The sequence below is a fragment of the Rattus rattus genome, chromosome 4, assembly GCF_011064425.1.
Source record: "Rattus rattus isolate New Zealand chromosome 4, Rrattus_CSIRO_v1, whole genome shotgun sequence".
Classification (NCBI taxonomy): domain Eukaryota; kingdom Metazoa; phylum Chordata; class Mammalia; order Rodentia; family Muridae; genus Rattus; species Rattus rattus.
Genome location: NC_046157.1, coordinates 176,052,381 through 176,076,866, shown reverse-complemented (window position 1 = coordinate 176,076,866; position 24,486 = coordinate 176,052,381). Strand labels below are relative to the sequence as shown.

Below are 24,486 nucleotides of genomic sequence, written 5' to 3'. Positions count from 1 at the left end.
ATGAAAGACCAGGTTAAAACAGAAATGCCCGAAGTTGGACAGACAGAGCCCACATAGCTCCCTTCTAAATGTATATCACGCACTGGGCATAGTGTTTAAGATCCACTTAAGCCAGAAACTGGAGGCAAAGCCAGCATGGCGGCACCTTGAGTGGGCTGCTGATGTGTGTGTGTTGGCTGACTATGAGAGGAGTGGGCGGTAGGGCAGACTTACTGCTCTGTGGCATCCAAGGGCATGAGTCTGGGGAGAAGAGATCTGGGGCAGGTGCCATACTAAATATGAGGCAAGGTTACATACTGTTATATGTGCTAAGTGAGAGCCTTAAACAGTTTATGTGTACATTAGCAGTAAGATGTGTAAACATCATGGCTATTCATAAGTGAAAACCCCCTGTATATTAGAGCAGTAACTTTGAAAAGTTTGTTAAAGTCTTGTGCATTTGTACTGGCTGGTTCTGTGTGTCAACTTGACAGAAGCTGGAGTTATCACAGAGAAAGGAGCCTCCCTTGAGGAAATGTCTCCTTGAGATCGAGCTGTAAGGCATTTTCTTGGTTAATGATCAAGCGGGGAGGACCCATTGTGGGTGGTGCCATCCCTGGGCTGGTGGTCTTGGGTTCTATAAGAAAGCAAGCTGAGCAAGCCAGGGGAAGCAAGCCAGTGAGTAACATCCCTCCATGGCCTCTGCATCCACTCTGTCCTGCTTGAGTTCCAGCCCTAACTTCCTTTGGTGATGAACAGCAATGTGGAAGTATAAGCTGAATAAACCCTTCCCTCCCCAACTTGCTTCTTGGTCACGATGTTTGTGTAGGAATAGAAACCCTGACTAAGGCAGCATTCAACATTTTAGTTCTCACATACTGGTTACCTGTGAACTAAGAGAACTGGTGGTTTTCAGAGTAAGTCTGGCTAGAACTTTTTAAAGCTTTATACTTTATAGTATCTGTAGTAGTTGTAAGTTGTTTCATGTTGGATTTGGAAGAAAGTCTACTAAGGGACTTGCCTAACTTTTCTCAGAGGAAGAAATGCTTAAGAAAGGACTAGGGTGGGCAGTGTTTTGTTTCAGAGGAAGGCACCAGAAACAGTTAAGGGAGAAGAGTCCAAAGTTTCCAGCCCCAGGATGGAGTGATTTGGGGACTGCAGAGATGTCTCAGTGGTTAAGAGCACTTAAGAGGACCCAGGTCTCCAGCATCCCCACGGTGGCTTGCAACTATCTGTGACTCCAGTTCCAAGGATCCAAGGCCCCCTTCTGGTCTCCACAGGCACCAGGCTCACATCACATGCAAATGCCTCTGCACATCTATACATGAAGGGGACACACCATCGCACGTTTTAAAAAGGCAACAACTTTTACTTTGCAGACACTCAGAGAGTACTTCCAAGGTTCTTGGGGTAACCACTCAACATAGTTTCCTTGCTAACTCGAATATCACTCCCAGCAGAATGATACTGAGAATATGGTCACAGGTAAGAACTGGGATCCAGGCTGGAGAGATGGCTCAGTGGTTAGGAGCACTGGCAGTTCTTCCAGAGGTCCTGAGCTCAAGTCCCAGCCACCACATGGTGGCTCACAGCCATGTAACGGGATCTGGTGCCCTCTTCTGGTGTGTCTGAAGAGAGCGACAGTGTACTTATGTATGATAAATAAATCTTTAAAAGAAAACAAAAGAACTGAGATGCACTACCAGTGGATATCAGAACCCAACACTGGGTATGTAACCTACTCTGAAAACCCAGAGAGGCTCCGAGTTCTGTGTGGTCACCGGCACTATAGGGAGGCCTAAGTGCGGCACCACGAGGAACAGCGAGGCTGGCAAACAGCACGTCAGCGGTTCTAACGTGGCTCTTTGGATCTTTTGGAAAGAGAGTGGCCGGCAGGGGATGGTTTTCATTCCCAATCCCAGCTTTTACGGCTGACACCAATAAAACCCGGGAGCCCCTGAGAGTAGATGAGAGAAGAATGAATTGGCCAGATTTCTAGGCAGTTGTCAGTCACTGGGGTTTCCTGGCCCATGTTTTAGACAGAAGTCCTTATGCACACTTGCGATTGGGTTTCGAGGGGACAACATGGAAAAGACGGTCTTCATAAAATGACAATCGTCTTTTAGAATGTCATGTGCTAGATAAACCCCACCTAAGAGCATGTGTTTTGTTTGTTTTCTCTTTTTTCCTTTTCTCGTCCAATTATTTTGTAAACTTGTAAAGTTTTTCAGAGATTTTCTTTGTTTTCATTTATATACACACATATACATATATGGTATATGTATGTAAGTGTGGATGTATGTTACAATTGCACATGCCTGTGGAGGCCAGGTGGTGTGAGATCCCCTGTAGTTGAAGTTACACGCACTTGGGAGCCACTCACTCCCTGTGAGTGCTGGGAACAGACCCTGTCCTCCGGAAGGGCTGCTCAGTGCTGAGCCATCTCTTCAGCCCCTACAGCCGTGTTTTTCAAATTGGAATAAATCATTATTTAAAATAAAGTGCTTGGCATTTGGAACTAGGTTTAGCCTGCGTGTAGCCTTAAACTTTAGTAAGCTTGCTGCTTCTCTCTGGAGCCAGAAGACCTGAGACTTCTGGGCTGGAGACAAAGGATTTCATCCCTCAGAACACCAGGCAGTCGTGTCCCCCCCCCCAATATTCCCCATCCAGAAAGTGTGACCTAATAGGTCCCGGTGGTTGCTATGTCTTTAGTGGGCTGGTGTCTTGGTTGAAAAAAGCTGAGCTTGGGAATTCACGGTCCTCTCTCCGTTATTTGTGTTATTTGTACGCAGCCTGTTCTGTGCCACAAAGGGACCTCAAGGGCTTATCTAAGCATTCCTGAGAAACAGTCCAAGTGAAGACTGGTCATGGCCTTGGGTTCATGTCGGGCACACACACAGCAGAGTGTGTGAACCACACAAAGACAGTGCTACACAGTATCAAAACACAAAGACAGTGCTACACAGTATCAGAACATCTGGGGGCACATTGTGAATTGGGACTAACACAGAACCATCCCACATCCTATTATCTGGCTATAGTTTTTAACTCTGTAAAGTTTGTTAATTCTTATCTCAAACTATTACCATTCCCAATGCTTTTCTGTCGACTTAGATAACGGACACCCACTTCTAGGTATTTCTTCGTCTCCCTCTTAATCAAGTATCTCCAGAAAGCAATGCTTATGCGAATATTCATTGCTGTTGTGAATATGAAGGGCATAAATGATTCAATCCTTATGACCCAGCCCATGTGAAACAACCCACGTGCTTTATAATGAGACACCAGTGAGGTCTGGGAGAAAAGGGAACGGGGTCGTCTAGTAAGATTTCTACAGAGAATGTTTGTATGCCTTTTTCTCTTCCTATATTTCTGTAGCCACATCCACCTGGCTTCCCAGGATAGATAGTGTGTCTGATGTTACCTTCCTGCACTTCTCTGCCATGTGCTCTCTCCTCCTATCTCTTTCCTTGTCATGGTCTCTCTGAGGTGTGAAGCACAGGACTATTTGTGGGAGGAGAGCTGTTTAGTGGTGGGAAGGAAATCATTTACAGGTGGAGGATATCTGAAAGTCTCTAAATGCCCTTTCTCTTTGATGCAGTCTGCTTGGCAGCATCAAAGAGGCCCCCTGGCGTGAGCAGCCAAGCCCTTCTGCAGCTGCTGGGGGTGGGGCAGTTAGTCACCACAGACATTGCTTTGGTGTCTCTGGGAAACTTGTCCATGAAGATGGCAGCTTTAACCACATGGCATGGCTTGGAGCCAAATGCTGCCTTACTAGGGTCGCTTCTCAGCTGTACACTGGAGATAGATGGCAGCGTCTCCAAAAACTCCCCTCATTTTCACCAAAAGACTTGTTTGAAGTTACAAATGTAACAGACAGGAAGGTTCTAGAACCCAGACTTCTGATGCCAAGCTCCCAGTCACTGTTTTGGATTTGTTTGCTGTTGTTACAGTTCTGTTACCTCTCCTCTGTAAGCCAGGCCATACTGGGAGGCCTCTTTCCAGCCTTGCAACATAGACAGTTGCTACTCTTTTTTTGAAAAACTGATAATAGGGGCAGCTGTCCCTTCTGCCAAGAACACTTCAAGGACAAGCACATGTCCTCCTTTGTCAGTTCCCTTTCCCTGGAATCAACCCTGTCCCAGAAAACCGTCCTGAGCAGTGCAGCCCTGGTCCTCCAGGACATCTTTCAGGGGCTCCAGGTTAACCTGACCCATTTGTGGCAGGTTACAACTATTTTTAATGTCTAAACCATTTTTTAAAGACAAACCTTGTCCTCCTTGAGAGCACACAGCCCTGCTAAGCCTACACATGCTTCTGGGTGCTGTATAATGCACAGTTCTGACAACGACCATCTTCAGTTAGGTTAGCATGAAGACTGGGAATTACCATGCACCCAGTGGGACAGCAGCTCTCTCCCAGGAAGTAGGCATCTGTGCTTTGGCACAGATTACTGGGGTTCCTTGAGGGGCTTTTGACTTTCCTGGAGGTGGTAGTGGTGTGTAGCCTTAACTATGTTTCCATTGAGGAACAGTCTTAGCTAGGTATGAACAAAGAATGTTACATCTCAGACAATGGGTTAAAATTTGTACACAGGTGGATTTTCAGCAATATTGAAGTATGGGGGCAAACTTTTTTGAGGGGAAGGAAACATTTAGAGCCTTTCTAAGGGAGGAAGAGAAGCAAAAATTGAGTGTCTTTGTCATGTTAGATGGTGATATTCTGCTTGTCCCAGTATCCGGGTCTTGTCAGCTATTACCATGTGTGGTGTGGTCAGAAATTCTGAGTATTTTTCTTTTCTTTAAAGTTTCTAATTCTGAAGAATCATATATAGTAAATCCTAAATATTCAGTGTAATGTATTTATACCTCAGAGACCCTTTCTGTACATGAAGGCTTTCAGCCATTTCTAATGTCCTCAAATGACATTAACAAGGCACAAAGGAGGTACTGATGAGCCCCAGTTATGGCTGAGGGGAGCAGTCAGCACCCTGGAATAGTCAGCCATTGAACTCTACAGTAGAGTCCCTAGGGAGAGCTTCAGATACAAGGAAAAAGTTAACGTCCATTCTATAAATTACACTAAAAATAGGGGTTGGGGGGACAAAAACAAGCTCTGCTTTTCTGGAAGAGTGGATAGGAGTTGCAAGTAGAGATTGAGCATTCATAATCTGAAAGTAAAAAATGACCCACAGTCCAAAACATTTTTATATGACATACAAATGCAAAATTCCATACTCAAAACTACTTTGTGTTCAAAATTATTTTAAGACACCTTCATCCTAGATGCATAATGGATACATGACTTTTGTATTTAGATTTTGGTCCTTGAGGTATTTTATTTCATATGCTAATATTCTAATATCTTGGAGAAGAGGGGTCAACCCTGAAATGTGAATACTTCTGATCCCACGCAGTTTGGAAAATGTGCCATGGGGTAGTATGGAGTGCCCCACCTTACTTCCTGTCCTTTGCCCCCTAAAGCCCAGGAGTCTAGAATGTCACTGCCGTCTGTAGTGACGGACTTTATTCTCTAAAGTTTAACATTTTAACTTTTGCTAAGGAAAGCTCAGTGTGTCACCCTTGGGCATGCTGGGCCCGTGAACTCTCCCTGGGGTATCAAGTAACACTGACTTTGCAGGGACAGCTCATCTTCTGAAGGACTCTTCTCGTGAGAAATGTCTCGTAATGCATGAATAGAAATATGCACGAATGGAAAAATGCAAGTCAGAAACAAAGGTAGAGATGGCAGGAGGCAGGAGGGGGGAAAGAGACTGTTTTCTCCCCGTTGACCCTGGGTCAGGAGCCTTGAGGAAGTCTGGCTACCGCAGAGAGGACATGGGACAGGAAGGAGGTGTTATGTCTCTGCCTGACCCGGGTCTTTGCAGAAGCACATCTGGAGCAAACATGGGTGTTTCCAGCAGCACAAACGCAGGAGAGCTGTTCGGGTGTGTCTCTGGGGGATTTTGATTTTGATTTGGTTAGAAATAATGATGTGTACATTTCTAGATTTTGAAATGCAGTAGCATTTTGCTGTGGTAATAAGGTGTGTTCATCCTTTTGAGGAAGGTGAATCTTCCTTTCACTGACTTCCAAATTGTGGATTTGACTAAACGAGTTTCTAAAGCCAGCTTCCTCACTTTCTATCCACAGAAGATCAAGACTTTGAAGCCGCCTCTGGGGAGAGGCTCGCAAAGCCTGTCAGAGGCCTCCTCCCTCAGCAGGGTGAGGGGTGAGATGTTTTTCCCACTTACCCAACTGACATGGTTCACCTCATATTTCCCTGGGAAAAATGATCCTAATTTTTCTGGTTCTGTAGATAATTTATAGAATGTTCCTTCAAGCATAGGATTTGGGGTGATTGGAAGGCAGTGGGTAAATCTTTCCAGTTGATCATGTTTCTACCTTGGTATTTTAAGTCATACGACTTGGGCGAATCTACGAAAGTTTTTTTTTTTTTTTTTGTCTATAAAAGCTGTGGCCTTTGGCACTGTTGAAGCTTCCTGAAACCTGTCCATGCTTGTGCCTGTTCAAGTCATCCGGTGTTTGTGATCAGACAGAAGATAATACCAGCGACCTGGGGACAAAGGATGTGTACATTTTGCTGGTGGGGGTGGAGGAAACAGACAAGTTTTCAAAGTACAGTTGAGGACGACAGAATGTGCCAATCTTGTAAAAATTCCCTCCCAGCCTGAGACAGTCACTCGTTTCTGCCCCAGAGCAGAAAGGGAAAAGGTGAAAACGGGTGAGGGTTGCAATGTAGGGGGAGAGTAGACAGTTGCCTGTTTCCCGTTGTGACTCGAGATCACTTGTAGGGGATTAGCCTCCCAGGCTTAGTGTCCACAGTCGATGTTTGTTCTCCTCCAAGCAGAAGAGAACCTCTCAGCACTACTGACTGCTTTCCAGAGGCTCAGCCCATGCTGCTCTAAGCCCTTAGTGGGTTTGTAAGCCATACTCAAGGAGGCGTTCTGGAAGAATCCGCAGATTTCAGTTTGGGCTGTAGCACTGACTCTTTGCAGTGCGAACAGTTGCTCACATCACCTTCCTAGAGCCGGAACCATACACTTGAAGCCTCCTCCCCATCATTAATTCAGGGCGAGAGCCTTTCCCCAAAGGGCACTCCTAAAACCTGCTTGTAGAACAATTGGAGAGGTTTCTTTTTTTTTAAATCAGCAGCACGAAAACAGTCCCATGAGAAGAAAACATTTCAAAGGCAGAGTGCTATAATGAGGCCCTCACTTAAGGGCAAGTTGCCCGCCAAAGCAGGGGACCTTTGGAAAGGCTTGTAATTGGCACACATTTCTATCGAAAGTGCAGTGGTCATGAATGGCCAATTGTTGTGCAAATGGGCTTTCTGTTTGTACCAGTACCTCAGGAAACATTAGACCTTGGCCTGCACCGACTTGAGGTCAGAGGAGGTGGAATACAAGACTGGCGCACAGGAGTGACTGACAGGAGGGGTGACAGGCCTGGAGTGCTAGGTCTCTTCACAGGGATTCACAGAGCACGTGGTCTTAGGGCCTTGGAACTTCTAGGGTGGAGCTGGTGCACTGCTGTGCCATTGCTGTGCTGTGGCTGTGGACCAATACACACATGCTTTAGCTGTGGAGTCCTTTCTTCTAGATTCAGATGACATGAATGCAATCTCTGCTTGTATAAGGAGTGCCTAGCCTCCAACATGCCCTCTTTGGAGTCCCCCAAATATGGAAGTCACAGCATCCTACACTTCCCATGTTCCCTTCTGGGCTGATCTTACCTGTTCATTCAGATCCTGTATGCTGTTGGCAAAGAAGTAGCCATCCATCCTTCAGGGTCTTGTCCATGGAGTTATTCTTTGAGAGGCTGTGGGGACACTTAGACTTCCAAGGGACCAGGTTCAAATGTGGCTGTGGGCAGCAAGCCACTTTCTGGGCTCTGGCATACGAAGAAAGATTAATATTTCCGTCTTGTGTATCAGGAGGTGTCTTGACTCTAAAGTGTTTGGCTCTCCTGGAATAAGTGACTAGACACGAAATAGAAGCCACATGGTCAAATGGAAACCTAGGAGCCCACGGAAATTCAAACGTCCCCAGTCAGTTCTGGGGCTCAGGGAGCACCTACTAGAACTGTGCTAGGAGGATACGGTGAGACTCCCATTTTCCCGTTTTAGGCCTCAGTTTTCTTACCTCCGTTCCTGCCAACCCCTTCTGTGCCTGTCAGTTTTTTTCTTCCCATATCTCCACGAGACAGTGCTGTGTGAGCATAGGTGCATGAACGGCAACAGTACGAGGCCCAGCAGGAGACATTTTCTGGAATGTAAAACTTCCGATGCCTCCAACAAGTCGCAGGGTAGCTCTGAAGGATCAAAATTTCTCCCACTAGTATCTTTTTAGCGAATTTTAGAAACATCTTTTCAAGAATAAAGGAGAAACGATTTACTTAGAAAAACTCATACCTACAGTAGTTATGAGAACAGACAGACTTGAAGTATCAGTACAGGAGACGTAAGAAAATACAAATTATAGAAACCGCATTACTATTAGAAAAAATAAGGCCAATGGAGAAAACCCTCCCTAATAGAGCTTCGGTTTGTTTAAAAGCTGCCTTGAGTGTGTATTTTACAGATTGAAAACAGAGCTGGCTAATCTTAGCTGTGTGGCCATAAAAGGAGAGAAAGGGGGATGTATAGCTTTGCACGGGGGGCAGGCAGTAAATCATGAGGGTTCATCGTGACACCCCAAACTAAGCCACAAGCACCCGTATGAGAGTTGTGGGTGTACCTTTCAAATTCTTACAATAGACCACATCTGGATGCAATTTTTTTTTATTGCAGTAAACATACACAGCACACAAGTTGCCGTTTTTAACTTTTGTGGAGGGTATAATTGTGGCATTACTCTCAGTAGTAGGCAGCCGCACTACTATGTCCTGAACATCTTCATCACCCCAGAGAGGTGTTCTGCACCTCTTAGGCCATAGTTGGTTGACTGCCCTGGTCCACTACCCTCCACTGTTCTCTTCTCTGTCTCTGAATTTGTATACCCCAGGTGTAGTGCTCTAGTGGGATCACACAGCACTTGTCTGTGTTTCTGTCTTGTTTATTTCACCTAGCATGGCGTTTTCAAAGTTAATCCACACATCAGAGCTGCTTTTCTTCTTCCTGCCTAAGAAGCCACATTTTGGTTAACCGTCTAATCTTTTGACAGACCACATGGGTTATATTCACCGCTTGGCTGCTGTGAACAGTGTGATTGGATCATTGGTGAATTATTGGTGAACAATAATCAGTGCTTGAAAAAGTGTCTCTGGGTTGAGAAATTTAGGGGAGAATGTATAAGGACACATTGGTGACTAGCAGAATGGGCACATGGCATTGGGTTGCACATTCCCCATAGGTGACAATGCCCACATAGCTGCAAGGGCTGTGCAGCACAGAATGCGTACTTCAGCCAGAGAAGTGACCATATTGCAGATGCATAAGTGACATTATAAGCAGGTGGGGAGCAGTGAATGTGGTGAGTTCAGAAGACTCGTGACTGCTTAAAGGCTGAAAATAAGGGTTCGGGGGTGCTCAGCCCTGAATGAGATATTGATCGGAGGGGCAGAAAGATCACAAAGGCTGGGAGATGGGGAGGAAGACTACAACGTGTGGGTTGACGCTACCATTGCACTCATCAACGCAATAGCACTGGGGTCTTCACACAACTGTCCTGTCAATGGTCAGTCGTGGGCGCGGGCGCTGTTTATAAAGCTCTACTCTTCTCTGGTGAACTAGATAGGTTCTTGGAGAGGGGAGTCAATGTATTCACCTACAAACCCACTAGAGAGCCTATCAGACTCCAGTAGACAACTGTTCTATAGACAGCCCTATTTAAACTCGGTGGATAATAAAACAAAACAAAAGACATGGATATAGGAAAGATCTGTGGGAAGAGCGTAAAGTCTGATAGGGGTTAGAAGGTTAGAAGAGAGGGCAGGGGTGAGAGTCATCACAGTGCACAATATACATATGTAAAATTACCGGTGGACAAACTTAATAATAAAAATAGAGTAGATGGGAGGGGGCTGGGGCGAAGGTCCAGTGTGTAACAGTACTTGTGGCACAAGCCCTAGGACCTGAGTTCAAATTCCCAGCACCCATGTAAAACACTGGGTGTGACCACGTGGTCCTGCAGCCCCAGTACTGTAGGAAAGAGAAACAAAAAGCATGGCTGGGCCTTGCTGGCTGTCAGCCAAGCTACAGTTTCAGTGGGAGAACCAGTCTCAAAGGAATAAGGTGGGGGGGGGTTAAGGTAGGATACGTGGCCCCTGCACGTACACATGGGTACTCCCTCTCGCCACTCCTCCCCTCTGCTAATAAAAGTGGCCATGTCACTATGGCTTACCAACCCATCATGTTATGAAAATAGCCCAGGATCAATAAAAGAGAGGGAGGAGAAGGAGAAGGAGAAGGAGAAGAAGAAGAAGAAGAAGAAGAAGAAGAAGAAGAAGAAGAAGAAGAAGAAGAAGAAGAAGAAGAAGACAGAAGACACATGTCCTTGATATCCGAGAGTTGGTGTCTTACTGCTATGAACAGACACCATGACCAAGGCAACTCCTATAAGGATCACATTTAATTGGGGCTGGCTTACAGGTTCAGAGATTCAGTCCAGTATCATCAAGGCAGGAGCATGGCAGAACCCAGGCAGGCATGGTACAGGAGGAGCTGAGAGTTCTACATTTTCATCTGAAGGCTGTTAGCAGAATACTGGCTTCCAGGCAGCTAGGATGAGGGTCTTAAAGCCCACACCCACAGTGACACACCTACTCCAAGCAAGGCCACACCTCCCAACAGTACCACTCTCTGGGTCAAGCATATACAAACCTCCAGGGTCCAGTTGGTCTCCAGGGTCCATGAGGACAGAAGACATGTGTCCTTGAGAATGGAGAGTTGGCCTCCAGGGGCCCCAAAGGTGATGGAGATCTGAGCAGTCACACTGTGGCCATGTGGTAAGAAGTGTCACCCAAGGGGTTGGGGATTTAGCTCAGCGGTAGAGCGCTTGCCTAGGAAGAGCAAGGCCCTGGGTTCAGTCTCCAGCTCCGAAAAAAAGAAAAAAGAAGAAAAAGAAAAAAAAATGTCACCCATAGGTTATGGGAAGGCCCAGGATCTAGTATCTACAGAGGCGACATGAGAAAATGGAGGGTGGAAAGCAGCCCCTTAGCCTTCCCCATCACACTCGTGTCTGTCTGCTTGCATTGTTTTGGTTTCTCCATTCCTTCTCTTCCTTGTTGGTTTCATTGGTAATTGTTTTGTGGGTACCGAGAACATCTAGGTGTTCTGTAGCTTGAAGGGAGTTGACAGCTATGTACACAAAGACATCCTCTGCTCTAGTGTACTAACCCACAGCTCCACTCATTCATGATGCTCTTATTCTGAACGAAACAGATGCTACTGGGGGGTGAAGAGGCAGCCTTGTGAGGGAGGCTGAGCTGTTCCGATTTCCAATTTGGAGGAAGAAAAAAGAAGAAACCCAGAAATGATCAGAGAAAACAGAAAGAAAGGAGTTGGTTAAAATGGTCAAGAGAGAGGCAGAGTCGTGGAAGGAGCGTCCTGGGGCAGATGCACGGCAGTCTTGCTGAGACTGACCCAGACCTGAATCCCCACCAAGCTGATTAGTTAGACAGTGTCAATATGTTAACGAGGAAACTCTCCTCTCTGGTGCTTAGGATCTGGTAGGGAGAGACATTGTTGCGACTTGTGTGCTAGCTGTTTGACACATCCCATAAATTGTGTGTGAAATCATTGCTCCCATTGGCTCTTTCGTGTTCTTAGCAACATCATTCAAAGTCTAACCTACTACCTCCCTCCGTGATGGAAGCCATGCCTTCCATTGTGGGAAAATTTTACTGTTAAAATGTCTCTTGTGAGTATGAGCCCGCAGTAATAGACATTTTCCCAACCAGACGACATCCTGTGAACTCTGAGGTACTGCTTGGGGAGCATACAGATGGCCACAGAGTTGGTTTGTCTTCAAAGTATACATTTCTATGCAGAATGGTAACCGCTTTTCTGAACATCGGGTTCCTCCTAGAGAGAAGAAAGCAAGTGATTCATAGTAACCAAGAAAGAAAGTGATTCATAGTAACTCTTTCTGTGCTTAAAAAGCCTCCCGAGTGTGGGTATTAAAGGCGTTGCCATTGCCAGATGATTAGCACTTAGGGTTTTAACCAGGAAAAAGCATACTTGCTTTTCACCTAAGTTTGCGCCTCATGGCTGTCACCTATGAAGCACACTACCTCACCCATCCCTACAGGAACCCTTTCTCTCAGGCAGTTATGATTGTTACTTGCTTGTTTTTGTTTCTGAGACAGCCCTGGCTGGCCTAGAACTCACAATGATACCCCTGCCTCTATTTCTAGTGTGTTGGGATTAAAGGCATTCACCACCACACTCAAAGCCACTCATTACTGCCATTCGCAAGTATAAATGAGGAAGTTTCTGTCAAAGCAGTGTGGTAATCTGAGTGAGAATGGCCCCCTTAGGAACTCTTTGGGAAGGATTAGGAGGTGTGGCCTTCTCAGGAGGCCTGTCACTCAGGGCAGGTTTTGAGGTTTCAAAAGTCCATGCCATTTCCCAGTTAGTTCCTTCTGGCTTGTGATTGTTGTCTCAAGATAGGAGCTCTCAGCTACAGCTTCAGCGCCGTGCCTGCTTGCTGGCCACCATGCTTCCTGCCAAGGACTCTAAGCCTCTGGAACTGTAAGCCCTAGTGAACTCTCATATAAGTTGCCTTGGTCATGGTCTCATCACAGCAGAGGAGGTGCTGCTTGTATATTAGAAGCCCCCAAACAAGGCTGTTCAAGAAACAAGCGTATCTGCTCCCGTGGAGACACACATACAGGCACAGCTCAGGAGTGCCGCAGCCCTGCGTTTCAGCAGGAGTGCACACAGAGCGGTGCCCCATAAGGCCTCTTCTGTCCCTGTCTGTGTGGTTCCTGCCTTGTGAGTTGGTCCACCTTGCTACAGCAAGGCACCAGCTCAGTGCTGGAAGGATGATTTTCAGACTTTGTAGTCATCAGAGACTGGTGCCTTGGGCTCCCCAAGTGGGGTTCTAGCAGATAGCCGTGGCTCACATCATGTCTCTCTTGATTAGCTGTTGAGGGGGCAGCATTGGAAACATTTGATCTGGCAACTGCCCATGCTTTCAAATTGTGACATATTCTGTTGCCTAAGTGTAACACAGTAGCAGACGCCTTCATGGTTCGGAGGGTCAGAGCCACCGACCAGCACATTCACTTAAAGAATAGGCACTCAGCCCTGGAGATAACCAAACTGCCTTCTTTGATTTTTTTCTTTCCCCTAGCACCTAAAGTTTGGGCTTTTTGTGCGCCTTTGCAGAATGCCACACCCAGCACAACCCTTTCCTAGCCACCTTGCTCATGGAGGCGTGGTCAAGAGGGCTGTGGGCAGGCAGGTGTCACCTTCACACCCCCCTTTATCTGTTCTGTTCCCTGCCCATTTGTAGCACCAAGGTCACCTATGCTCTTGAAACCCTTCCTTCAATGGTATCAAAGCTGCATAGTGGCCCCCAGCGCCTTCTTAAACATCCTGCCCCTCCCTTATAGCCCAGTTGCTGCCTTTCCCTAATTAAATCACTTGTAATACTCAGGGCACATGGAAGCAAAGGGAGAACAGAAAGCTTCCGGTCCTCAAGACTCATAAAACCATGGGCTAAGCTCTCCCCACCCCCACCCCTCACACATCATCTGGGGTGTGTCCCTGTCGATGCTTGGAGGAAGGGATTTAAGCAGCCACTGCCCTGGAGAGAAGAATTGCTGGAGGTTTGCCCTTAGAACTGGAATGGCTTTTCTGCACGGTGCCAGCGAGGCCAGTGTTTGAGCAGTGTGGTGGATGATTAATGGAGCCAGGCTGTGACACTAGATAACAGGAATCTTAGGCAGATTCGGGTCAGTAAGTCAGATGGGCATTAGACTTCGTCTGTCTAGTAGGAGAGCCTCCAGTTAGGAAGCCCTGAGCGTGCAAAGGCAGTCAGAGACTCAGGGTTCCACTTACTAGCCCCAAGTGTCCATTAGAGCCCGTGCGACGCCCGCCGTGCCGAGATATACACGAGGAACCACACCCACACCGAGTGAGCCAGTCTCGCCTGTTGAAGTTGCTCCTCTGTTTGATTTCCAGTTGGTTTCTGCATGGCATGAGGAGGCTCAGGGCTCCTCAGTCTCCCCCATTGGGAGGTGGGAAGACAAAGGCTTATGGATTAGGATGTTGGATGTTTGACTCCATTTAAAACAGAGGTCTTTCCTGATTTGAAAGAATAATGATATAGATCATGTTTGATAAAAGGTGCTTTGCGGTGTAGCAAAAAATGGTGTGCATTGAGGAGAAACTGTCCTTAGATTTCTGGGTTTTGATATTTTTTCCTGGGCCAGGGACATTTGACGCAGGGTACTACGGAGCTGGACTTGTCTCAGTCAGCTGCAGGCACGGGTAGAAGTCACCAGCACCCTTCATGTCCTGAGCTGTTCAGCTGTACAGTTCTGTAGAAAAGTGCATTAAAGCATTTTTTAAAAGTAGAATATTTTCTTTACTTGAGTTGTATCAGAATATAATTGAATTTTGCCTTAAAGAACATCTCTTAATCTTGACGTTTTAATGGAATTTGTAAAAATCTGCAGTCACTCATAATTTTATTACTCACTGACAAATAGCCGCTAGCATGTTAATTTTTAATTAATTTGTAAAATTTATTTATCTTATTATTTTAAGTGTATGGGTGTTTGGCATGAATGTATGTCTGTGCACCATGTGTCTGCCTGATACCACACAGGTCAGAGAAGGGCATCAGATACCCTGGCCCTGGAGTTACCAATTGCTGTGTGAAGCCATGCGGGTGCAGGGAATTGAACCTCGATCCTCTTAATGCTGAGCCAGATGCCCAGAGTCCCTGTGTTGACATTTTAAAGGTGTGTTTATGTCCAAACCTTTTCAAGACAACATTTTTAACCTTGTTAGATTATATGTTTTAATTCTGCACTGAAAAGAGTAAGATTTCACGAGAAATTTTCCATGCCTATAAATGTTTTTAATAATCATTTCAGTGGCTCTGCAGTATTCTTGTTCTCCTTCTATTTTATTGGGAACATTTGTAAACATTTAATAAACTTAACTTAGTAGTACACACCTTTATTCCCCTCACATTAACACTTGGCACACTTGGTTTATCTCATCTGTTCATTTGCCCTCTTACATATTATTAATTAATTAATTAATTTACTCCACATCCTGAATATCTTGTTTTGGATTTTCTGTTGTTGTTGTTTTTGGTGTTTTTTTGCACTTGAAAGTAAATTATAGATTTTCCCCCAAACACACACTGTTAATTAGACCCCGTGTGGCGTTAATTAGAGGTGTTTTCCTTTACAGAAGTGCACAGGTCTTCGATCTTTTTAATTACGGAGTTTTGACAAGTGTGGAGGCCATGAGGGGTCACAATACTCATTGTCTGAGATGGCACTTTCGTGGTTAATACTGTCAAGTTTTCAGAGGCGAGATCCACCTATGAAACACTGCCATGCACAGATCTGTGAGGGATATTCAGATTGGATTAGTCTCTGGCCATACCTGTGGGGGATCATCTTTATTAGGATAAGTGAATCGGGAAGATCTGCCCCAAAGGATGGGGGTTCCTTTCATGCCCGCCTGCTTGGTCCGGGTGGGCAGAGGCGAGCATAGAAGAGCTTTTCTGCTCTTTCCTGACTGGAAACATTGTAGCCACAGTCACCTTCAGCTACTACAAGGCCATGACTTCTGTACCATGCTGGAGCCAAAATAAACCCACCGTTCCTTAAATTGCTTTTGCAAAGAATTTATATCACAGTAAGAAGATCCCCTAAGTCAAATTAAAACACTGTGGTAGATCACTATAAAATAGGACCCCATAGCTCACAACCTCGTGTACGTTTGTGCTTGGAAGTTAAGTGAAAACAATAAACATTTTTTCTATTTGCAATGCATCTGAAGAGAATGAGCCATGAAGGTTCTCTGTGAAGGGCACAGTGTTTTAATTATATTTGTTCATGCAATTTTTCAGCTCTGCTTTGTTTGTCAATGCATTCTTATTTTCCTAGGCTAGGAAACAATTTGCATGGCTTTGGACTGGGTTATCTCCCTCTCATCAGTCAGGGGCCACAGAGTCAGTTGTTTTGGGTTTTGGTTTTCTTGAGACTAGGTCTCCTTATGTAGCTGAGGCTGGCCCATGTCTTGATTGTCCTTCTTCAGCCTTTGTGGTCTGGGAGTACCAGCAACTGCCACCAAGCCCAGCTCCTCCCAGGGACAGATTGTGCTTAAAAATACAGCTTTATCTTTAGGCAATTTGTGTGATTTTTCAACTTATCAGCAAGCAAGGGTCACTAACCCTTCCCCTCCTAAAGGAAATCAGTCAGCGCTTCTGAAGTGCAAATTCTGCAGCACAGTGCTGGGTGGGGACACTGATGCCCACATGAGTGGGCTTATCCAGAGTTGGGATTCTTTGTTTACCGGGAGGTTTCCATCATAATGGTTTCAGAGTGACCATGATTTCTTGTTTTTCTTCATGTATGTTATAATTTACTGTCATTACCTTGGTACGTTTGGTAGTACATGTCAGAGTAACTTCCCAATAACTAGGTTTCAGGATCCTCGTCTGTAGGGTCTGAGGTGGATTACTCAGCCGCTTGTAGCCACGAGCACTGGTGGGTCCCGTTCCTCAAGGTCGTACGTGTTCTGCCCTGTGATTCTGACCTGAGTTCACTGGGGAAAGTTGCCTTTAATAGGTTGGGTGTGCGTACTGGGGCCTCTATCCATTTGTGCGCCTTGTGCCCCTGGGCCTTGTGGCTCTTGACAGGCTGTTGTCGTTGTCTGCTCCCTTTCCTCTTCAGGTTTTGGCCAGCAGGGATCGGCGTCTATTATATAATTTTCTTCAGCCCAGTGTGTCTGACTTAGTATAATTTCCCTCGTTGACTTTGTGGTATTTTTGCCTGCAGATGACAGTTTTCTGACTGACTTATCCATATAAGGACATGTGCTGTCAGTCGGCAGCTCTCGGATCTTCCAGAAACCTCCAGAATGCCAGCAAGTGCACCTTCTTAGCCGTGCACAGGCGCCTGAGACCCGCAGCCTGCAGCCATTCCTAGAATAGTTCTTTGGGCTCCTTGGCTATAGGAAGACAAGATGCTTTGGGAATAAGAAAACTTGCCAGTCAGGAGCTCAGAAAAGAACAAAAGAAAAAAGAATTAGCCCAAATCTGGGAGACCAAGGCTATGTGAGCCTTAAGATTGCTCTAACAAACTGAGGACCATGACCACGAGCAGAGAGTTCTAAGGCTGTTGTTCCTGGTTTGCCGGTGCTGACATCACCTGACCTTCAGCGTTGTAATCAGTGATTCTCATTCTTCCCCTTCCTCTCCCTGGTCTTCCCCTCTCTCATTCAGCTTTAGTGGGGTAGCATGTAGCCATAGCAAATGCCCCAGGCTGAGTAGCACACACTGCAGCTTCTTCATGCACTGGGCTCACAACCCCTTACCTGGCAGGGCCTGTGTATGTTCATCTTGCTGCTTCACTGCAGCCTTGGTGCAGAACACCTACCATGAGGGGCTGTCCCCGTGCAAAACATCGTGCCACCTGACATCAAAGAACAGATGCTGTCTCAGACACCCTGCATCAGGTTGTGTCAGGAATGTCAGTGTTTCTATTGAATATAAAAAAAGTTCGGCTTTTGTGAAAGCATAATTCGTTAGTTACAATGGTCAAAAAATTTAGTGTTTTCTTACCATCATTCCTCATCATGTAAACTCATATAACTTTGGATTATATTGTGTTACAATGTTTCATTTTAAAGATTGCTGTGTAAGTTGCCGACTTAAGTTTTATAAAAAGCATTTTTTGCTGTTCAATTTGCTTTAGAATTAGGATAAAACTTCCAATTATTTCTGAAATGGCCCTAAATATATTTCTTTCTTTCTTTTTTTTTTAAAACTACATATTCCTGCCAAGTAGTATTCTTAGCATTGACAATCATAAAATCAAAATATTGATTAACTATGAAAAATGTTGAAGATGTTTTCCATCCTGCTCTGCCAAATATCCATCCAAGATGTCATTTATTATGTAAGAGTAAACAAGCAGTGCACCTCGTTAGTATGCAAATTTGCTTTAATCGTTAATAGATGGAAAAATTCTACATGCAGCAGAAATCTTTGTGATTTATTACCGGCATCTGTCTTATATAGAATAGGCATATTCTGTTTAACTATATGTTTGAAGTCACATGAAGATTTGTCAGGTACAAAGATAGCAGGAATAGAAAATATTCAAGGAGCCCCGACTTAAACAATGGATCACCATTTCTCTTAGTTCTGGAAGCTGTGGGGCCAGGGTGAGAGTGTTAGTGTGGCCGAGCTCTACCCAAGGCTCCTTAGCAGATCACAGAAGCTGCCTCCTTGGGGACTTATCCAGCAGTACACAGAAGCTCTGGCGTCTTTCTCTTAGAGTGCCATCAATCCCATTATGGTGGCTTCGCCCTCAGGACTTCACCAGACCTCATTATCTCCCAAAGACCACCTCTCCTCACACCATCGAATTGGATCTTAGGAGCTTCAGCATAAGGGCTGGGAGGAGATGAACACTTAGTCTGTGACAGATGTGGAAAGGAGGAGTTTAGCATGGAGCCCAACGTAAATGCCCAATAAAGAAGGTTTGGTGAGATCACCCTTGTCCCTTTGACAGAACCTAGCAGAGGGGACTTCCTCTGTACTGCAACTATGATGTTTCCACTGTACAGAAAAGGGGGTTGTATGTCTCGGGCCCCAGGAACTGTCAGAGGGTCAGGTGATGTAGTGGTTTGAATGAGGTGATGTAGGGTTTGTTCCCCTTTGGCTCATGTATTTGAACACTTGATCCTCAGTTGTCGGTCCCGTCTAAGGAGGTTATGCAACCTTTGGGAGGCTGAACCTTGCTAGAGGCAGGACATTCCTCTCTGCTGTCTCTGCTTCTCTATGTTACTGGAAAGGTAACCAGCCAGCTTCCTCTTCCAACCAGCTTGTCTACTTTCCTTCCCCACCATGGCGGACTCTAGTCCTCTGGAACTGTAAGCCAAAATAGAATTCTTAAGTTGCTTTTGGCCATGATACTTTATTACAGAAACAGAGAAATAACAGATACAAATGAAGAGGAGAAAAAAGGTGACGACTTGGAGCCAGGGCACATGGGGTGAAGGCGGCCTGGCTGGTCACAGCCCTTTTCACATCTCCTAGCACTGGAACAAGAAAATAGAATCAGTCTTTTTAACTTTATCCCTAAAAGGAGCAGCCACTTCTGTCGCCTCTGTGATGGTTAGCTTTAATTATCTACTCAATATAACCTAGAATTACATGGGAAAATCCTCAGTGAGGGATTGTCCAGACTGGGTTGGTTGGCCTATGGGAGACTGTCCTAGTTAAATCAATGGATGTGGAATAACCCTCCCAGTCTTCATTGCCAGGCAGGGGAGACACTGAACTGAGCACATATAAGCAGGCAAGTGAGTACCTTTCTCTCTTGACTGTAGGAGTTTGAGGTTCCTGCCTCGACTTCCCCACATTGATGAACTATGATCTGGCATTTTGAGCTGAAGTGGACCCTTTCTCCCCTAAGTTTCTTTTTTGGGGGGGGTATTTTACTGCAGCAGCAGAAATTAAACCAAAGTAGCCACATGTCTCGATCTGATGTTTCTGTGTGTGCCAAAAAATTTAAGATAAAATAAGAAAAGAAAAGCTTTCTAACTAATTGGAGTCGCCAGGGCTTGTGAAGCCGGCAGCCTGTTTCTGCGTCCAGCTCCCCACACAGACTCAGTTTACAATGTCCTCATTTTTATTTTGCTTCCGCTTACTACTAACAGTTCACATTTTAAACCTTAGCCCGCTCCCGATAAGCCACCAACCCTGTCAGTTCTTCTGAAATTCCTTGAGGGAAATTGGCTACGCAGGAAGTCTCAATGACTGACCTGAAGGTCCAAATAGCTGAGCTGGCAGGATGACTCAGTGGGCAGAGTTGCCCACTGTCAAACCTCAGGTTCAACTCCTGGCATCCACGTCGTGGGAGTAGAGAAGTGACCTCCACATATGTGCCATGACAGGCACTCCCCTCCCCAATAAATTATTAAATAATAAAGAAAGCCCAACTAGTTGCCTGATTTTGTATGTGGTAAGCACAAAACGCAGAGGCCTGAGACGGATTCAGTCTGGATTCACAAACCTTGTGTTTTCAGTAGGAATGTAAAAGTGATTTGCTGGCCGTTGACCAGACGGAAAGGTGCGTACAAGTCCCCAGCCCTGCCTTCCACTTAGTTTATCCTACACTTACCCTTTCTCTTCATTGTTCTAGAAGACCCTTGGATTGCTGAGTCATGCCCAGGTATAGGCTGCGCATACAACGAGCCACACAGACCACCCAACCCCCAGGTCCCCTTGGTAGAGTCCCCTGGCTCTCAAAGTGGACCAGACTCAGGAGGAGACCTTTGCTGAGGACTGTTGTCATGCACTGTGACTTGCGTCTCTGCCTTTAGACCTGCAGTAATAGTGAAGTGCCTGGCAGTTTCTTCCCTCCTTGGGACCTCACATGTATATGTAATACCTGATGTACCAGGCTCATAAAAACAGTATCAGCTTGTGAGGCGAGACAGGAAATTGGTGAATGATTTGGTATTGCAAACTTGCATGAGAGGTCAGAGACAGTCCATGTCCCCCCTTACATTTTAACTTCTTATGCTTTTCTCCTTCTTTGTTTGGGTACTGGGCTTTAACCCAGGGGCTTACCTACACTGAGCATGTGGACCGTCTTGCAGTATCCCTCACTCAGCCTTTTGTCATTTTAAAGACATGGTAGATAATGTGAGGACTGTGAAAAGCCATCAAAGCGAAAACTGCTCATGATTCTGTCACCTCAGCACCATTGTGACCGTTGTATTCCTTCAACCGGCTTTGCTGGATCACACCTGCAGTGCACTGACATTTACATTTCTATCCTAGGGAGACATTGTTCATGATGCACATTTTCTTTTGATACATTGCGAGCATTTCCTGTGTCCTTCCATATTACTCACAAGTATCATTGTATTTGAAGATCAGTGTAGCTAGGTTAACATTTGTATTGTGTGCCTGTGGCTTTTAGATACTCTTACAGAACAGAAAGAAAAGTGATTGAGCTGATGTGTACCTTAGCTTGCTTGGCTTACTAATGGCTCCCCTTGGCTACGTGCATCTCAAGACGTCTTTCTGTGCACACCTAACATGCACAGGAGAAACCAGAGCAAGGAGTGTGCCATCTCCACTGCTCTTCTGATTTACATAGAAAACGTGCTGTGTGTGCGGACATTCTGTCTGTACAGCTCAGCGTCAGTTCTCAGGGCCCATCCCCACAGGTAAATTATTGTGTCAGGACATCTCCCTGAAGTTAGAGCCCAGCTTCCTACCTCCATTTCTTCATGGACACTCCTCTCTTGGTAGACAGATAGGTCGGTCCTAACAGCAGGTTCCCTGCTCTTGCTGAATCTGTACTTATCCAAGCAGGAAAACACGACACTAATAAAACACAAGTCCTTTGTTTTAAATGTGTGTCCTAGATAAAAAGTCATTTTTTCCTAACCTGGAGTTACAGATGGTTATGAGCCCCCATGTGGGTGCTGGTTCCAACCTGGGTTCTCCGGAAGAGCAGACAGTGCCCTCAGCTGCTGAGTCAGCACTCAGTCTCCACTTTTTTTAATGCTTCTTTTACCTGGGAATTTTTATACGTTGTAGAAATGTATACAGGCTAGCCCATTCTTTCCTCATTGGGTTAAAATGTTGTGGGTGTAGATTGCTAAGCTCCTATCCCCTCCAATGCTGTTTCTAAGCTCTCTGCTTTGTTTCACTAACTGTGCAAACTTGTCGCAGCACCTGCCCATCATGTTACATTTCTACATCGTCACTGTTCTCCTCCTCAATGTTTCCTTGCCTGTTCTCGCCAATTTGCTGCTCCCGATTTAGCGTTTTCCTACCAAAGGCTGGAGATAGATACTTTAAACGTTGCAGGTGACAGTTTGCTGTGAGAGCTTAGCTCTGCCCTCTGCTCCGCAGAGCATCCAGGGAGGATGGGAGGCAGGATCCTCATAGCACATTTATAAGTCGGGCAGCTTGCTTCAGCCTCACAGCTCTAGTGTGACGACCCCTGTTCTAGATGAATTCTAGAATCACTTTAAGTCCTTATAAATTCTGACTATGTTCATACACACATACGAATGCACATCGTGTAGTGTGTACACAGACACGCATTGCCTGTTACAGACACATTTCATATCATTCTCATACATATTACATAGTAAAGGGAGAGGGATTTGGGCAAAATGACATTGTCTCCATAAAGGAAGATAGTGTGTCCTATAGCACAAAGTCTTCCCACTGGCTAGCATCCGTCATTATGGTTGTTGATCACCAATGTTTCACGCCTGCCCTCCTGTGCCTCTGCAGACTCAGGGTGAATGTTAAGCTGTGTAGTGGCTTCCACTCTAGTTGCCATTATAAATCTAGTCTTTTTCAGCAGCCTCATGACTCCCAGCGTGGTCTGTGGTTTGTTAGATCACGGGCCTGGAAGAGTTCACCTATGGGCTCCCTGCTCCCAGCAAGCCTCACCCTGCTGGTCCAACCTCCAGCGCCCGATGACTTTTCTTTTCTTCTAAGTTGAGAGCCTCGGCCTCTGCTTCTGCCGTTCGTTTCAGCATCTCCGCGTTTCTTTTTCTTGAAGCACACATGACATCCGCGCTGTTACTAGAAGATGGGTGAAGCTTGGGGTCAGACATACCACAATAGGTGGCAGGCCCTGACGCAGGCTTCATCACTGCTGTGGGCCTGCAGTTATGCTGTTTGTGGCAAGCTGAGGGACTGGGAGCCCTCCATGCTGCTGTCCTTTTGTAATTCTCCAAGACAGAATCATTAGAAGCTTGGGTCTCAGTCTTCTCCTTGAAATAAACCCACCCTTAGCTGTAGGGTGAAGATGAAAACCTTGGAAACCCCGAACTATGGGGGAACAAGTCCAAGACTTAAGGCGGGCTTCCCTGTGCCCACTGCTGGACGCCGGTTCATTTTGTAGTTCAACCCTGCCTTTTCTAAAAACTTGAAAAGGAGTTGAAGCCAGTTCTGCAGCTGCCATTTGAAGAAAATGCCTCATCCCCTCTGCTGGCCTTCCTGATGCCTTTACTGGCCTCCTTACTTGTTTAACCCCTAGGTCTCCAGCCTCCTAGAGGCTAAGAGATAACTAGACTTAGATATTTGCAAAGGGGTGGGGGAGGTGTTCTTCTAGACAGAATTTCTCTGTGTAACTGTCCTCAGTGTCCTAGAACTTGGTTTGTGGACCGGGCTGGCCTTGAACTCACAGAGGTCTGCCTGCCTCTGCCTCTGCCTCTGCCTCTGCCTCTGCCTCTGCCTCTGCCTCTGCCTCTGCCTCTGCCTCTGCCTCTGCCTCTGTCTCTCAAGTGCTGGAATCAGTGGCATGTGCCACCATGCCCAGAAACACTTAAAACTTTTTAAGCCACAATCTCTATAAGTACAAGACCTGGCACTCAGAGAGGGAGGCGCTTCAAGTGGGGACTGTGCTAAGTTAATGAACTCAGATGACTGTCCTGAGTGACAGGCACAGGAGTCTCCTTCCCAGGTTATAGTGATACTGGAACAAAGGGACAGAGCTGCAGAGGGACAAGGCGCACCTCCAGACAGGTCAGGAGGACCCAGGAGGGCACAGCACTGTCACTTGTCACGTGTCACAGTCTGAGCTGAGCCAGGGAGGGAATGCAGGTGTTGGTTAGCTATGCTTTCCATCCACCCCATCCCCCCAATTACTCACTCCAGCTTTCCTTAGAACTATTGACAGAATTTCCTCAGATCAAGAGGCTCCAAGTCCTTTCCAGTTCCTCCAGGATGCTGCTCTTCCTCCAGACTATTCTGTCCCTTTTCACGCCTTATTTTAGCAAGAGCAATCTCAGCTCCCTGTTCATCCGTTCCAGGCACCCCTGGTCCTTAGTTAGTTACACTTATGTCTGTGTTTCACACATGCTCGCAGTTTGCTGAACGAAGCAGGCAAAAGTCTTCTGAAATGTCACGAACTGGCCCTGATAGCTTGTATTTACTGGAGCTCCACATCCACACAACCAACTGCACATTGAAAATATTTGAAAAAAATTGAATGTGTATAGAACAGATTAAGCTGTTTCTTTTCTCCACCAAAACAACATAGTATAATATCAATTATAGTATTTGCATGCTTTTAGGCATTATAATTAATCTAGAGATGACTCAAGGTATTCAGGATGTTCACAAGTTATAGGCAAACACTACAGCACTTTACGAAGGTGCTTCAGCATCCTAGAGTTTGGGATCTGCAGGATCCAGAAAGAGGTCCTTTCCAGAGACAGGTAACTGCGGAATCTAGGCAGGCACATAAACTACTGAGGGACTCAGCCAAAGCCACTTTATAAGAATAAATTGGGAGTGTT

The 24,486-nt window shown here is 45.8% G+C and overlaps 1 protein-coding gene across 1 annotated transcript in view; it reads left to right on the top strand.

Annotated features, from left to right (window-relative positions):
- The window catches only part of Mtcl1 (microtubule crosslinking factor 1), a 122,670-nt gene that overhangs the window by 49,832 nt on the left and 48,352 nt on the right, over positions 1-24,486 (top strand). The gene's annotated exons all lie outside the window — the stretch shown is intronic.